Source organism: Mus caroli, unplaced genomic scaffold (genome assembly GCF_978045245.1).
Source record: "Mus caroli unplaced genomic scaffold, Mus_caroli_1 scaffold_2, whole genome shotgun sequence".
In the NCBI taxonomy this organism is placed as follows: Eukaryota; Metazoa; Chordata; class Mammalia; order Rodentia; family Muridae; genus Mus; species Mus caroli.
This window is the reverse complement of record NW_028227257.1, coordinates 62,260,423-62,276,710: the sequence shown is the minus strand read 5'-3', so window position 1 is coordinate 62,276,710 and position 16,288 is coordinate 62,260,423. Positions and strand designations below refer to the sequence as shown.

The following is a 16,288-nucleotide window of genomic DNA, read 5'->3' as shown; positions in this document are numbered from 1 at the left end:
CTGGGTGCTAGGACCCTTTAGAAAGAAGACTTAATTAATCTTCCTCCACCATCCTGTCCACAAGAGCTAGTTCTAAAGTTTAGAAGGTGGAGAAGAACCCCCAAGATTAATGTCTTTTAATAGACAAGGTGTTCTGGAGGCTAGAACCTGATCTTTGCTTCCACAGACACTGGCTACAGCATAAATGGAAGATCAGTTTGTCCCTGTTTGTAGGTGAGCAGAAAGAGAGCCAAGCCCACTCCCACAAGCCTTTGCAAACATAACTAATCCATCCTAGAGGTGAGAGTCCTAGTACCTGAATTCTTCCAGTGATGGAATACTTCCCCACACAGCCACATGGAGGATTAAAGTTTCAACTTATGAATTTAAATGAAATACAAGCATTCATCTCACAGACCCATATGAACTTGAGCTGTCTGTGAGTAGCCCTTAGTTCATGGATGGACTGGCTGCCATCGGGGTGCTCTGCCCAGTGACAGGATCCAGGGCCATCTACTACTTTAACTGAGAACAGAACCAACTCCAGAAGAAAACCAGCATCTTCATTTGAAGTTGATTACCTATGCAAATGGCTTATGCAAACCATGTGCTCAAGGATCTGAGGCCCCTCTACACCCCATTAATGAGACCCCCATCTTGGAAAGAAGAGATGGTAGAAAAGTGAATGGTGGAGATTTACCAAAAAGATGCTTCCCTAACATTGACCATTTTTAACATCAAAATATCTTTAAACCATTAGAGTCTGAGATGCCTTAACTAGGAAAGTATTTTTACCCAGTGGAATAAGAACAGACCCACCACAGAAGATAAAGATGTGTATTTTCTTTTCACATCTAATTATTAATATAAAATTTTATTCTGTTCCCCCCAGAGGAGAATGCAAACTCAGTCTCCCACTACCACAGATTATGCAGCCGAGTTCCCAGAATTAGAGGGAAATCACGGGGGTCAGCTCATCCTGAGAGCAATGGATGAACCTCAACCTGGAAAATCTACCTTTGTCATCATGGAGTCTCCTCCAAAAATGAGAAGATTGGTCAAGAATGAGGTCTCCACCAAGACTGGGAACAACTGTTCAAGTATTAGGCTGAATTTCAGTGAAGACAAGAGATACAGTCAGTCACTGTTGGCAGCAGGACCTCCAAACCTATGACATCACATAGGCTACAGTGCCACCTGCGATCTGCAGACTGGTTGCCAAGGCAACAGGCACCATATTCCCAACATCCACTTGGCTCACCTCCCATCTTTACCTGCGTTATGTCATTCTCCATGTAAATAAGGAGAACACCCCTCCCTCACTCTCTCTCCCCCTCTTCTCTTTCTTTCGCCACCTTCTCTCTCTTCCCCCCAATAAAACCTCTTCCACATGGAACTGTCTTGGCCTAGGGTGCTGTTGAGACAGGAGCCGCCATTCTAACACATCAGTCACTGTGACCACACCCTTCAATGTGAAGCATCATGGCACATTGGGTGCCTCCCCAACTTCATTCCTTACAGAGCTTTCCAGTGACCGCCCCCCTCAAGGCTATCTTATTTCGCTCCCAAATACCCTTCCTGCTTGTGATCTTACTTAGCCTTTCCCCTACTCATTAATACCTCTTTAGAGCTCAGTCCTCCACTCACAGGACAACTGCATATTCTGAGTCCTCCAGAGGGCTTCCTTCGGCCAACCCATTGCCATAAAGGGACTCTCTGTTAGCACACGGGTGGGGCACATAACAGCTTTCAGGGAAGCGATAGGATCAGAATCTGGTAGTGAAGCTTGTGCTAATTTCAGCAGAAAGCCCCAGGGCCTGCAGTGACTGTAAGAGCATTGGCACCCTGGTCCTCGAGCCACAGAAACACCATTTATGGAAAAGCAAATGGGAGCATGGAGCAAATGAGCCAGAAGGACAGTGAGGTCCACGAGCTCAGCTCTGAGGCCAGGGCCCAGGATGCTCACCGCCAATGCAGCCCCAGCACTCACCTCTGAGGCCAATTCAGAACTGAAAGTGGCTCCTTACTAACTTGGTGTGTGTGTGTGTGTGTGTGTGTGTGCGCGCACGTGCGTGTGAGAGAGAGAGAGAGAACTCTACAACGTCCACATTGGAACCTTCATACCTAGGAGCTGACAGATTTTCGGCTTACCCTGGTATCCCACTAAAAGGGCAGAAAAAGGGCTCACCCTCAAATGGAAGGAGAAAAGGCCGAAGACTAGCTTTGCAATGCACACTGCTATCCCCAGTTGAGAATTTCGAATTCCTCCCAGGAGGTGCTCAGCTCTTTCCTTCCCTTGGATGCAGGCCCAGTAGGTGATGCAGTTTGGATGTGGACAACATAACCACATGAGCATGATGAGTCCAAGCAGGACCAATTCCAACCATGACAGCACCCCTGGCAGAGGCAAAGGGAGCCATCCACGATCTATAGAGGAGTAGTCCCAGGGAAGCTCGCCAAAGGGACTCTGCTTACATCATAAAAAAGGCCAAAGAGGATGGCAACACTCAGCTCAGAACTCTCTGAATATGAGGCCATTTCTGGGTCAAGGGACTGCTCTGATTTCTCAAGGATTGTGCTTCCAACGAGGGTTTTCTCACCCTTAAATCCAAGAGGTCTTAGGCTTTGTGTGGAAATTCGTTTACTTTACCATCTGTTGTGGTTTGAAGGTGAAATGTTCCCACAGGCTCAGGTGTTTGAACAATTGGTCCCCCACTGGTGGCGCTGATTTGGGACAGTGTAAAACCTTTCAGAGATGGAGCCTTGCTGTGGAGGTGGGAAGGGACAGCCTGAGAATATTTAGCCCAGACCCACTTCCTATCCATTCTGTTTTCTGATTCTGGATGAAGTGTAACCAACCACCTCATACTATTTTATATTTCTGCTACCGTGCCTTCCTGGCTACTATGGACTTCCCTTCAAAATATAAGCCAAAAAAAAAATCCTTCCCCTTAAGTTGCCTCTTATCAAGTATTAGTCAATGCAAAGCAAAAATTAAAATACCACCTAAAATATCTTTATGAAGAGATTTGACATCTCTCAAATAAGGATTTTGAGGAACTGATGGAAATAGATTTAACCCCCTGTGCTTTTATGCTAAGGAAAGATTCTAGTCCACCAGGTACAATTATATACAAAAAGCCACCTACATAAGTCACATCGTGATCTGTGCCTCAATGCTGACCCACATGTTAAACGGAGGGACTCAATTTCAACACTCTCTGAGGAACAACTTCCTACTTAAACATGGTATGGTGCTATCCAAATGTGAAAGTGTTCATTTCAAATCCTGGGAATAACTTCTACAATCCTAAACTTGAACGACATGGTTTCTCCTAATCGCAAACCTGATTGCCATGCCCACAGAGTAGAAATGAGCAGAAAATTCCAGAGAGGGCTTAAAAGATCAAGCAGACTAGAGGGGAGCATGCTCTGGGCTGATTCAGTGGTTTTGAGCCATTCCATTCCACTAATTGGCAAAGAAAAATGAGGCTGACAAGCCAGGCTGATTGGGTTCAGAGAGGGCCCATTCCTCTGCCTGTTTTTTCTCCTCACACTGCCCCTGCCTTTGCTGGTTTCTCTTTGGCTTCTTCCATCTGGAGTGACAAGGCAACTGCTCTTTGAACATCTTCTCTTTTCTTTTTATATCCGCTCAGAGGCATCTCACCCATCTTCCATCTAGTTGACTTGTAAACTACTGATGGGTGAAGAGAGAAACTCAGTGGTCCAGCACTTACCTAGCATGCACAAGGCCCTGGGTTTGACTCCAGCACAGGGAAATGATATTAATTAATTAAAAGATTGCTAATGACCATTCCATCCCCACTGTCAGCTTCTCACCTCTCTACTGGATGCCAAATGAGCCTAAATGGCCGAGATCTTCATGATGAAGAGCCCTGCTTTCCTGATGCAGTGAAGGACAAGCTTCTTGGGGCATGTGTTGTCAAAGCCTTGTCTGCAGAACAGTGTGGACTCTGCTGCTTGCTAAGTAGACAACATGCTTTTCAGAACTCCATAGGAAGCTCCTGAGGAGAAACATAAGCCTCTCTAGCTGGCTTTGCCTGACACTCACTCGTTCTTTATCTCGCTATATCCATAGAAAGGCTATGTCCAGGAACCCAAAGAATCTGTCCCTTTTCAGGGACCTTGTCTGTGGGGTCTTTGACTGACCTTTGACTCAGCATTACTAGAGGTTAGAAGTTAGAGTAGGACCCCGTCCTTGTCTGTTTTGGATGAGGGAACAAACTCAACAGAGAAGGCATAGTTCTGTCCTGGCTAGTGAATTGAAAGCCCATTAGTATACACACACACACACACACACACACACATATATATATATATACATACATATATATATATACATTTATGCGCATTTATAATAATAGACATTTGCGTGCAAGTATCATGGGTTAAAGAGTCAAGACCATGCATGCCCTTTTCAGTGCTGCTTGTAACAGACTTCAAATCCTTGCCTCTAAGAGCCCAGGTGTTCTGGAGTACATGGGGCCTACATTCCCGTGTGGAAAATCCAGGGCTTCCCAGCCCCTGAACTCCTTTGCCATCTGTGGCCTTTCAACCCCAAAGGCATGTCTGTCCTTACTTGCCTGAGCAAATACTATGTCTGCCTTATAATTGTAAACATTCAGAAAATGAGTACGTGAGTGAGCACAGAGCAAAGAGCTTGCTTATCTAGGAATAATTTCTCAAAAGTCCCTTTTAAGGGACACGTGAAGGAGAGGTCCACAGGCAGCAGAACACTAGCTTTGGATTTTCTAAGCAGCCTTGTGACAACCCCAGGCTAACCTCTAGAAGTGGGTTTCTCAAACTGGAACATCTACCAGGATTAACAGGCTTCCTAATTCCCATTAGCCTGCCAAGCCTCGCTCTACACCAAGGTGAGGAACAACCACTGTATTGAGACACATGTTCCCTCAGCCAACTGGTAAGCCATGTCTGCCCACGCAGGTCTCACTATTATCAGCGGGAACTAACAATGGTGTCTGTTCTCCTTTCTCCCAACAACACTGAGCTGCTCCCCCCCACCCTCACTCCCCGACCTGGAGGCTGAGCGAGCTGCAGCAGAAATCCCAGGAGAGGCCCTGGCCTTCCTAGACTCCTGCTGCATGTTAGCATGATCCAGTCAGAATAGAAGATTGCAAAACAGTTCCCTTTAGAAACCCTGCCTTTGTTATTATATCTGCACTTTAAAAAAAAGTCACAGAACCAAGAGTGGGTTCATGAAGAGCTGTTGGTGTTTTCTCTGTTATAGTTGTATTGTATGGTTGGGGCGAGTGATGGGGTGGGCATTTGTAGCTGTTACCCATCTTCTCCATGCTCAGTCACCCCGTGGCTGTGTCTCCAGATCCCCTCTCTTCCGTTTAGAAAGAAACCCAGGCAATTTTCTTAGTGATTAAACCTGTAGAAATCTCACCCCATTCCCAGTTACCATCCTCCACATCTCAGGGGAAAAAGGAAAACAGAGGCCCAAATATTCCCACTTAGTGTGGCTTTAGGGACCTGTGAAAGCAGCACAAGATGGGTCCTCTGAAGTGGAGCTGAGGACAGAATGAATGTCCAAAAGCCATAAGAGATCAGAATAGCGAGGGGCCTATAGTGTGAGGATCCCTCCTTGCAGGGAGGAACAGGAAGTCTGCGGTGCCACAAGGAGAATAGAGAATGAGTGAAGAGCAGAGGAAAGCAGAGGGACAGAGACATGGAGCCAAGCAACGCTGGCATGGAGGAAGAGCTGGTTATTTAAACCTTTAGGGTGGAGTACGTTAAAACAACTAGAAACTTGCCAAAATGCAAATCCCTGGGCCCAAGCCAGGCATCCTGCTTCAGCGGGCCCAGGTGGGGCCTGAATGAATCTTCAGGTTTGTCTTTTTCACAGCTCTATCTAATTTTGGTAGACTCTGGATTGTCATTTGAAAAGCACCGAGACAGGCAGCTAAAGTAATTTGTAGAGTATGTGTGCACTGTAAGTCAGGAGAGCAAATCCCAGAAGAACGGCTACTACTATGTTTACTGCTTGAGAGGTAGATCTGGAGGACCCAAAATTAGTGGTGGTCCAAACACTCAAGGTAAACAGGCCAGTCTGATAGGTGGCAGATGGAACACATTTAAAAATATATGGTAGTGGCCTGACTCTACCATATTCAATAGCAATGGGCAGTTCTTCAGAGTGGGGTTACTATACAAAATGTGTCCTTTCTCCCACAAAAGTGGTGGAAAGCAGAGTTATTGCAAGGAAGCAATTGCTCAGCTGTTATCATATTCCAACATGCATGATCCCCGGTCCTTTCATAATCTCAAGATGTCACTATTCAGTTGTCAAAGAGCTCATCCAGAAGGTTAAACCTAGCATACGTAGCAATTAAGAAAACAGCACTGAAGTATGCTGCAACCTTGACCATCAAGAGCTGACCACAGCCCAGAGCACAAAAGTAGCTTGTGAGACCAGGAGGGAGCTCATAGACCACACAGAAGCTCGGGACTAAGTGATTTCCAATGTCTTCATCCTCCATCATACTTGACCCCTATCTAGCAGGCCTGCTCTGCTCTGCCCTGTGTAATCCACACCATCTGAAAAAGGCCTCAGCATCGGTTCTCCTCACAGCATCAATTCTCAAGTTGCACCTTTGAGACCCACATTCAAACTCCTTCCCTGGCTCTACTCTCCCTAGCCTCTGCATCTATCTTCCCTGCTACCATCTTGCTAAATCCTTTGACCCAATACCTGGTAGAGCCCCAGCTTCAACTACAGCTCCCTGTATCTCTCCACTTTCAGAACAATTATGATTTTCAAACTCCTTCTACCTCAGTTGCTATCCCAGCATTTGATAAGCAAATTTGTGCTCTCTTCAGCCTGTTCTTTACATTCTGGTATCTTAGTGCAGAGGGCCTCCAGTGGGATTCCTTGGGATTTTGCCAGCACCAGAGAAAAAATTCATACTCCCCTTATCTTACGTTATTTTTCTGTTGCTGTGAAAAAACACTCTGACAAAAGCAACTCAAGGGGAAAGTTTATTTTGGCTTCCAGGTCACGAGAGAAACAGCCCTTCATGGTAGGGAAGCCATGCACACAGGAGCAGAAAGCCAGCGTGTCATATTCCTTCAACACTCTGGAAACAGAGTGACTAGGGAATGAGGCAGGGCCATAATCTCCAGAACCAGCCTCATAATCCTCCACCTTCTAAAGACCTCCCCACATTTCCAAACACTGTGACTAGCTGGAGACCAAGGGTTCAAACACCTTGGCCCAAGAGGAAGATTTTACATCCAAAGCACAACATGTGGAGAGAAAGAGAAGAGATGCTGGGTAAAGGGGAAACTGTCAGAGGGGAGGATTCCCATTCTGAGATCCCTGGTAAGCATTTCCTAACTTCCGTTGCTCTGTTGGGAAGTCAGAGGTCATTCTTACTTTAGGCTCATATGAAGCCCATCTTTGCCTTGAAGGACTTTCCAAGCACAGCCTTCCACATTCCAGCGAAATCATATAGGAAAATGGAAGCTCAGGTGTAATTTACAAAGTCAAGTGTGGAAGAGACCAACATTACTAAAGCAGGAAGCTCAGATCCAATCTGTGACCTCAAACTGTATAAAAGCTACTCTCCCATCTCCCAGAGACTCCCACTGATAAAAATTTTCCCACTGAATTGCAGAAAGCGTTATTCTGGGACTCACACTGCTTGCTTCACATTTCATGGGTCAAACACAAGCAGGTCCTCTTTTCCTTATCTCCTCCCCATGGTCTTCTCCTCACTGACTAATCAGCAAATCAACAAAGATCTCCGAGCTCGTGGGTTTGTGGAGCTGCTCCTTTGGAAAGAGTGTGGCAGATCTCGGGAGACATTTTTCCTCGGGGTTTGCCCAGAGTTTTGGCTAGTCCCACTGCATTCCAGATTCCTAGGGCTTAGCTGAAAGCTTATGTGAACAGAAATCCTTCTAAGCAGGGAAGAACCAAGATCGTCAATCTAAAATATTATTGCCTTGCTTGGTAAGTGATAGGTAATCCTTTGTAAACAGATTGAAAAATATTCTGTGGGAAAATAAGGAGATGTAGAGGAAAGTCATTTCTCGGAGTTCCTAACTGTTGTGATCTATCATTAATCTGTGGGAATGAAACATAACCTTTCCCCCAGAGAAAAATGTCTGTCATTTTCACAAACCAGCTGTGATATGGTCTCTGAGAAAGAATTGCCTTATCATAGACAAAAGGCCATAAGGACCGACATAAAAGACAAGGGAAAAATATATCTTTGAGCTGAATGGCCACCAAATATTCCAAAGAATAAACATGTACTTTCCCAACAGAAAGGCAACTTCAAGTCCTTTGGTAGCTCATAGGGAATGGCCCCTCAGGAACATATGACCTTCACAGCATCAGTACGGGGCCTGAAAGATGTGTGTCTTTGCCTGTTTTGTCTTAAGATCAGACCCAGGACACAGGGTACAGCTTTGCCTCTTGCTTTTGAGCTGTCCTCACTCTGCCCTCCCAGGTCTGCAGCCAGCGGAGCCAGACAGAAATGCTCTCCAGGCCTAAGAATGCCCAGGAATCAACAAACCTAGGTGGTTCTTAAGCTTATTTCCTGTATTCAGACTCTGAAGTGGAATCCCAGGTTGGCCTGGCTACAAAGGCTGGAAGGTAAGAAAGGTGAAAAAATTCTGGAAAATGTTTCCAAGTTTTCTATTTACTGGGTAGACAACAAGCCAATGGCTGTTTGGAGGAGCTGGCCTGCTGAAGGCTATTTTCCATAAATTTCCAAAGAGCAGTGTCTGGCCCAAGGGAGATTTGAGGAGGAGTGGAGTAAGAAGGGAGGAAAGTAAGAGGTGATTTATTGGTGCCGTTGGCAATTTAAAAACTGGCGTGCATGGCAAAGCCCAAACCATCTTGCTACTGTAGGAGGGAAATTAGCCAAGAAGAAGGTCAGGGCTATGAAGGATGGAGATGTCATTTGAGAAGCAAACTGAAGACAAAGGTATAGGTTCTGAGGAACTGGCCCAGCAACTTGCCAGGAAAGAGAGAGGTATGCGGAAGAGGGAAAGAAATGGAAGTTCTTGTATCATGAAAAGAAAGTATATCACAGGGCTGAGGAAGGCCTCTCTTCTAACTTGTTATTGAGGATGAAGAACCAATAGTTACAGTGCATACAATGGCATGTGTGGTACATGAAAGATCAACCTGTTGAATAGCAAAGGGACTCAAATACAGAGACAGGACAATGCCGAATGAAATTTCCTGGCCTAGGTGTGAAAAAGGAGGCAAAACTTTTACTTCCCAGTCAGAGCCTCATTTTTTATAAATTAAGTCCTCTGAGAGAAGATGTATGGACCACTGATGCTCTGTAGGCTCCAGATGTGAGGATATTCTGACATCCCCAGAGAAGCTTAAGATGGAGATAAGATGTGACTCTGAATCATACAGATAGTTTGTCAGGACACCCATGGTCCTTTGAGAATCAATGAGGAGGAAACCAGTACTTAGCAGATATCATTGTCCACCAGTGACAGATATGTTCGTGTGTCTCTCAACAATGTAGCAAAGGATTGTCGAGTTTGGAGAGGAAAAAACAGAGCTCACTTTGGTGTGTGTGCAGAAACCAGCAGCACCAGGCCTGCAGATGGAGTCAGTACGGAGTGTTTGGCACAGCACCGGGAGAACCGTGTTGTTCTTTACAGTTTACTTTCTTTCCTGCCCTCTTTGATGCTCAGAGAAAGATACTGAAGGAAGAGTTTGGACAGGCTCTCTAGAGACAGAAAAATAAGTAAAGGGGTGGGATAAGTGATGGCTTTGTTTACTAATTTTCCCAATAGAAGCTTGTAAGCAATAAACAAGGGTAATAGACAGGAGAACCCAAAGGCTGAATACAGACAGAATTCAAACAAGGTTTTCACATTATAATTATGTGCCTGTGGTTCTGGGGGTCAAACTCAAGGCCTAGCACTTGCTAGGCAGCACCCTACCACTGAGCATCCACAGCTCAAGTTTCCATTTCTGTTTTTTACATTTCAGACACTAAATTTATGGCCTCTGGCTTAGAGTGGCGCATCTCTCACAAAGTCTGAGCACTAGATGAACTGGCCCGGAGGCATTTGCTGGTATTCGAGAAACGCTAGTTAGAACAACAGAGGGAACTATGAAGGACAAATGGTTTGCCAAGAAAGACAAAGGGCAGAAAGATGAGCTGGGAAGCACATGCAGAAGCAACCGAAAGCCAGGCCAAAGCAAGGCTAACAACCTCAGATCACTGTGTTCCTGTGTCATAGCATGGGCCACAGGAAACAGAGCTACAGCCTGAGTGGAAACTCTGATCTCAACGTCTCACCAGAAATGGATCTTGGTATTGAGAATATGGCAAACACACCCCGAGAAGGGAAGACAAAATAGTTTAAGGCCCAGATAATGTTCTGTGCTGCTGCTGGCGGCATTGTTCACCCGTGCGGACAGACAGGGCATGGGGAGGATCTTATGGAAGGTGATGATTGTCAGGGCCTCCCAGCAGAACCACGGGAGCCAGGACTTAAGGGATATTTGCTGCACACGCATAAGGACATCAGTTCAGATTCCCGTACCCACATGAAAACAAAAAGAAGCCACTTAACCTGCCACAGCAGCACTGTTAGCTGGGGCAAAGATGGGGGGACTGCAAGAGTTTAAACCAGCAGCCTGCTTGGCTACAGGTTCCAAATCTAGCAGGCTGCCCAACATCTTTCTTTAGTCTCTGCACACATTTACACGTACATACACTACACACACATACACTGCCCACATATGCATATATACATACATACACATGCAAAACAAACAAACAGACAAGGAAGCCACGCCCAATTGTAGGAGTACAGTTTGCTATGCTGGTTTCTCTATAGCTACTGTAACAAATTTCAACACAATAGCTATTTATGTTCTAAGAAGGAAATAAGTGTGTTTTTAAAAAAACTGTTATAATTCTGAGATTTGGGTTTTTGCTCTTTGTTTTTACATCTGAAATGGGCTTCAAGGGACTGAAATCAAGGTGTTGCTAAGCCTGCTTTCCTTTCTGGAGACTCTAGGAAAGAACCTGTATTTTTCTGTTTCGTTTTTATTATGCTGTTTTGTTTGGAGATTTTTTGCCTTTTCCAAACTTTGAAAGTTTCACAGATCCCTTGGCTTGTGGTCCCATCCCATCTTTGAATTGAAACTTTCTCACATCACATATAAGACACCCTTTTGTTTCCCTCTTCCTTTGTGAGGACCTGGCCATTTTATTGGGTTCACCTGGAAAATAGACAATAATCTCCCCATTTTAGTCACAGATATAACTTTAATTCTCCTTTATCATAAAACCTACCATATTCCCAAATTCCAGATATTAAGTATAAACATCTCTGGGGGCTATAGTTTTGCCTACCACAAATGCCAGCAAATCACAGTTGGGTCTCTCCCCAAGAGTTATCTTTAGCTGAATTCAGGCAGCTGCCTCGGTGAGGGCTATACCCCAGAGGAAAGTAACAGCCAGTGACTGGTTTATTGAAAGCCAAAGGTTCCTTCCCATAGATATGAAGAATCCTCAAATTCCTCATAGACTAATGAAAGCCACTGTAAAAATCCAGCCCCCTTCTCCGTCTCATTGTATCCTTAAACACTCCAAGATTCTATTCTTTGAAGGTCTCTAAAAACATTATCATGGTAATGTATGTTTGGAATGTTTCCTGGGAAACTCAGGCTAAACTGGTGGCAATCAGGAGAAGTCTCAGAAAGCTGATTCTAAAGTAATATTCAGGAGCGTAATCATCTGTTTGTTGGTCCATGGACAAGAGACTCCATCACTCATGAGACTCATGTGTAATATGCACAGCCCTCATGAATTACACTGGTGCACATGGTACAACAGTCACCAAGAAAGAGGCAGAGTGAGATCTAAGTGAAATGACCAGGGGCTGCTGCCTCCAGCACTTGAGCCACTCCATGGAAGCTGCAACTGCTGAGCAATCGCTGTTAGGGAATTAGAAAACCCAAGGCAATCAACTGGGAGCTGAAGTCCAAGTGTGAAAGACCTACAAAAGGAGACTGGCCTTGTGCTGCCAGATGTGGAATCAGCCGAGAGCAGGACCTGTGGTGTAATGACAAGCACAGAGGGCAAAAGAAACCGTTGCATTTCCAGTTCCAGATGGGGCTGCAGTTGGGAGAAGATGGGATCCTGAGAGTTTTTTTCGATGGGATGTGTCCGAGCTGATACACTGAAAATGAAGGGACCTGCACACAGTAGGGTGCTCCCTCCCAGACTCCTTGATTAGGCATAGGCCACACCCAAACACCTATTTTCACAGAGAGATCCTTTATAAAGCTTCATGAGAAAAGGAAAGCAAAATGACTGATTTCTGCATCAAGCAGGAAAACTTCAGCAAATGACCCTGCAGCTGTGGTTTTAAAAGAAGAGAAAAAGGAAAGTCTGTCATGGATCTTAGAATGGGCTAAGATGCAGGATGCTATGGTAATGTTTTGTTTGGGTGTCGCAGTTAGGGTTTTACTACTGTGAACAGACACCATGACCAAGGCAACTCTTATAAGAACATTTAATTGGGGCTGGCTTACAGGTTCAGTCCATTATCATCAAGGTGGGAGCATGGCAGCATCCAGGCAGGCATGGTGCAGAAGGAGCTAAGAGTTCTACATCTTCATCTGAAGGCTCCCAAGAGAGAACTGATTCCTAGCAGCTAGGATGAGGGTCTTAAAGCCCACACCCACAGTGACACAACTAGTCCAACAAGACCACACCTTCTAATGGTGCCACCCTCTGGGCCAAGCATATACAACCAACACATTGGGTATGTTAATTAGGTTAGCCAAAAGGAAGCTTTTGATTGCTAGCTGTCAATACTTTGATAGCTGGACCTTGGTGGTCAGCCTCAGGAGGAGGAAATGGCCAAATAAAGGGATGGAGATTGGGGGCTAGCTTTAGGAGTGTGCTCCTTTAATCCTAGCTCTCTGGCAGAAGCAATTGGAGTTTGAGTCCAGCCTGGTCTACTGAACAAATTCTACTATAGCCAGGGGCCACAAAGAGAGACCCTGTCACAAACAAACAACAGCAACAGCAAAAACAACAAACAAACAAACAAATTCTAGGAATGTAATCTAATGATTTTCAGCAAGGAAATGGGACTGGGGGGGTGGGGCAGGCCTTCCAGAGCCATGTTTGCAAAGCCCAGGCTTCTGTTTGCCATGCTGGGACCTACGAGACCCCCTTCAGAAGACTCTTAAACCCCAGAACCATCTGGTCTTCACTCTCCCTATTCAATGGTAATGACTTCCATTTCTTCAAAGGCAACACAGGAGTCACTGGTGGGAAAAAAACAAAACAAAAACAAAAACACCGAGCAAACAAACCAAAAGAGAACCTCATTCAGGACCTAGCGCAAAATCACTGTGAGAAGAGACCAGACCCTTAAAGGACTTCAAGTGCCAAGCAGCATGGGCCAGCAACTATCAGTAGGCTGCAAAGCAGAACTAGAGGCTCAGTGGGCCGGATGAAGAAAAGTGTGTTAAAAATATGAATGAGGAAGAGGGGAACTACCACAGGGCCCTGTCCTACAGCACAGGTACCATCACCTGTAAGCACCAGGCAAGCTACTGCCAGTATTCTGCAAGGATGCAGGGAAACTAGGGGACAGCAGTGGCATCCAATAAGACAAAAGCCGGGAGTACCGTGATGGCTTCTGAAAGGAAAATGGAAAGAGCTGATGGGCCAGGGATTATAAAATCCAGGTATATAGTGGAATTTCAAAAAGTAACCAGCCAAATATGTTCTATGGGAAGTCAAGAAGACATTGTATCCACTACAGCTATGAGAGGTGTTAAGAAGAGAACAGAATGCTCCCTAGGGATGGTCCGCCCCTGGGGATGGTCCACAGCAGGGTGGGTTGGACATGAAAATAAAGGAGTTATTAACCACCCAGGCTAGGGAAGTCATGGATCTTTCACATGCAGCATAACTCCTAACTACATTCCAAATATTTGTCTGTCCTCGTATCCATATACAAGTGTAGTCCTCACCCTTGATCAAGGAAACTTTGCTTTTCAAGAAATGAAGTCTATTACAAAAAAACACAGCCAATCAAAATGCAGAGTTGTAGACAGCCCAGTTCCAACAGCTGCATCCACAGTACAACTTCTGCAACCAAGGCTCTAGAACCACTGTGGAATGGTAGGGGAGAACAACTTTTGTAGGAGCCAGAGGAACAGCGAATTTACTGCAAGACGGCATCTTCTAGGAATGTCAGAAACTACACCCATAGAATCTTATAAGATGACTGCCTAAACATGGGCTAAACAAGGACAACACAGCAGACATGCCAATGTGGGCGGAGGGAAAAGCCCAGGAAGCCTCAACCCTGCACAAGTGACTACAAGCAACTAAGGAATGCTTTGAGTGGGAGAAAGCCTTCCCCAGGGACTAGTACACCAACGCGTTACCAGTACCTAATGGTCAGCCCTGAAAGCATAAGGATTAACAATGTTACATGGACTGACCAGGTTTTGTGTGTGTGTGTGTGTGTCACACACACACAAGCACACATGTAATAGCAATCAATGTAAAAAGGTCATGAATTTTAGAGAGAGCTAGGAGGTGTATGTAGGAGGGTTTGAGGGCAGGAAAGAGAAGGGGGACTAGATGTAATTACATTATTGTTAGGTCCTGAGGAAACCCGGGACAAATGGCTAACTGAGCTGCCTATTAATACATCTAAGGGGATGCTGGTCACCAGGTTCTCTTAGCATCTGCCAGCATTGTGAGCATCTATTACAGAGTCCTGGCTCCTCTCTCCACTTCTACCCCACCCCCACCCCCTACCCTAAACCTCTCCAGCCTCAGAACTCAGCTGTGCTTACTCCAGCTTCTCTTTCCCATATAACACAGCCATTTTGCCCGTGCCCTCTTTTGGCTCTTTGTCCAGTCTCCTCTTGATTTTCCTCCCTGTCTTCTGGTTCCCTTTCTTGCCCTTCTCTCTTCTCTTCCTCTCTCACTCTCCGTCCCCCTTCCCCTGACCCAGTCTATTATTCTTCTGGACTCTACGCACTCTTCCTCATCTCTACAATCAAAACCTTCTCAAGCATCCCTAGGAGCAGCCGTGTCCTCATTCTCCTTTACTTATAATCAAAAATAAAAGAAATAATTTAAAATTTAATTTAAAAAGGAGAAAGTTGTGATCCCTTGCCCACTTTCTAGAACTATGAAGTTTTATATATTCCTCCTTTTGACTGAGGAAGCAGCCTGGTGCTCTGCATAGCCAAGTATGTACGGTAACCATTGCCTCAGCCCCCCTCAAGGGTCCTGGGGCCTTTTACCCAAGGAGCCATACCTTGAAGAAAAGGGATTCTGTGTAATGAGGGAGTTAAGACTCACAATGACCTGAATAGCGGGAGGAAACAAGAAGCCACCATAAGGCCTTGGTGAGAGTGAGGACATAAAGGGGACAGATAATAAGCTTGAGAAGGAACAGTGGTCATATGCAAGTTTTCGTAAGTTTTAGCAATGACAGGTATGACTAGTGTTTTTTAAAAAGTATATAAAGGTAGCAAATCTGTAGTTAAATAAAGCAGTAAACAAAGGGGATGCCCAAAGAAAGAAAAGTCTAACTGAGGAGGAGATGTTACAACAGATGATTTGGAAATGCCAGGGGCCACAGGGTCTACCAGAAGCGAACATTCATCAACCAAGCAGATGAACTAAGAGACATCAACTCTGAAAACCACACAGCCGCCCACAGCTCAGCTCTGAAGACAGACACCATCTGACCAGACTGATCATCAACAAGAATATTAAGCGGGCAATCAAAAGCCTTCCCCAAAGAAAACTTCAGACGCACATGACTTCACTAAGAGGCTCTAACATGGAAAGAATTATGCGCAATCCCCAGTCATTAACAAACTCACCCAAACATCAAAGAGGGGGAAACATTTCTAGGCTCATTATCTGAGGCCACTGTTACCCTGACCAAAAAAAAAAAAAAAACAGTTAAAGACACTTAGAAAACTACAGACCAATAGCCCTAGATGCTATAGATGTAAAAATAATAATAATATTAGCAAATCAAATTCAATAGTGCTAAACAATGATATGACATGATCAAGTTCCATTGCCATGCAGGGGGCAAGGATGGCCAACTGGCAGGTCCAAATCAATCAAGGACACATCTTTGTAATAGAATCAGGATCACCTCTCTAGAGGCAAAAGATGCAATGCCAAAATCCAATCATATTTTATGATAATTCTCAAAAAAAGGGTGTGTACAAAGAATATGCCTGAACATAATATAGGCCAGATACAAG

At 45.0% G+C, this 16,288-nt stretch overlaps 1 non-coding gene across 1 annotated transcript; it reads right to left on the bottom strand.

Annotated features, from left to right (window-relative positions):
- Window positions 1-870: 870 nt before the first annotated feature.
- Window positions 871-1,028, bottom strand: LOC115030549 (U1 spliceosomal RNA). The gene has a single exon (XR_003836129.1). It is a non-coding gene; the product is annotated as a U1 spliceosomal RNA (small nuclear RNA).
- Window positions 1,029-16,288: the final 15,260 nt, after the last annotated feature.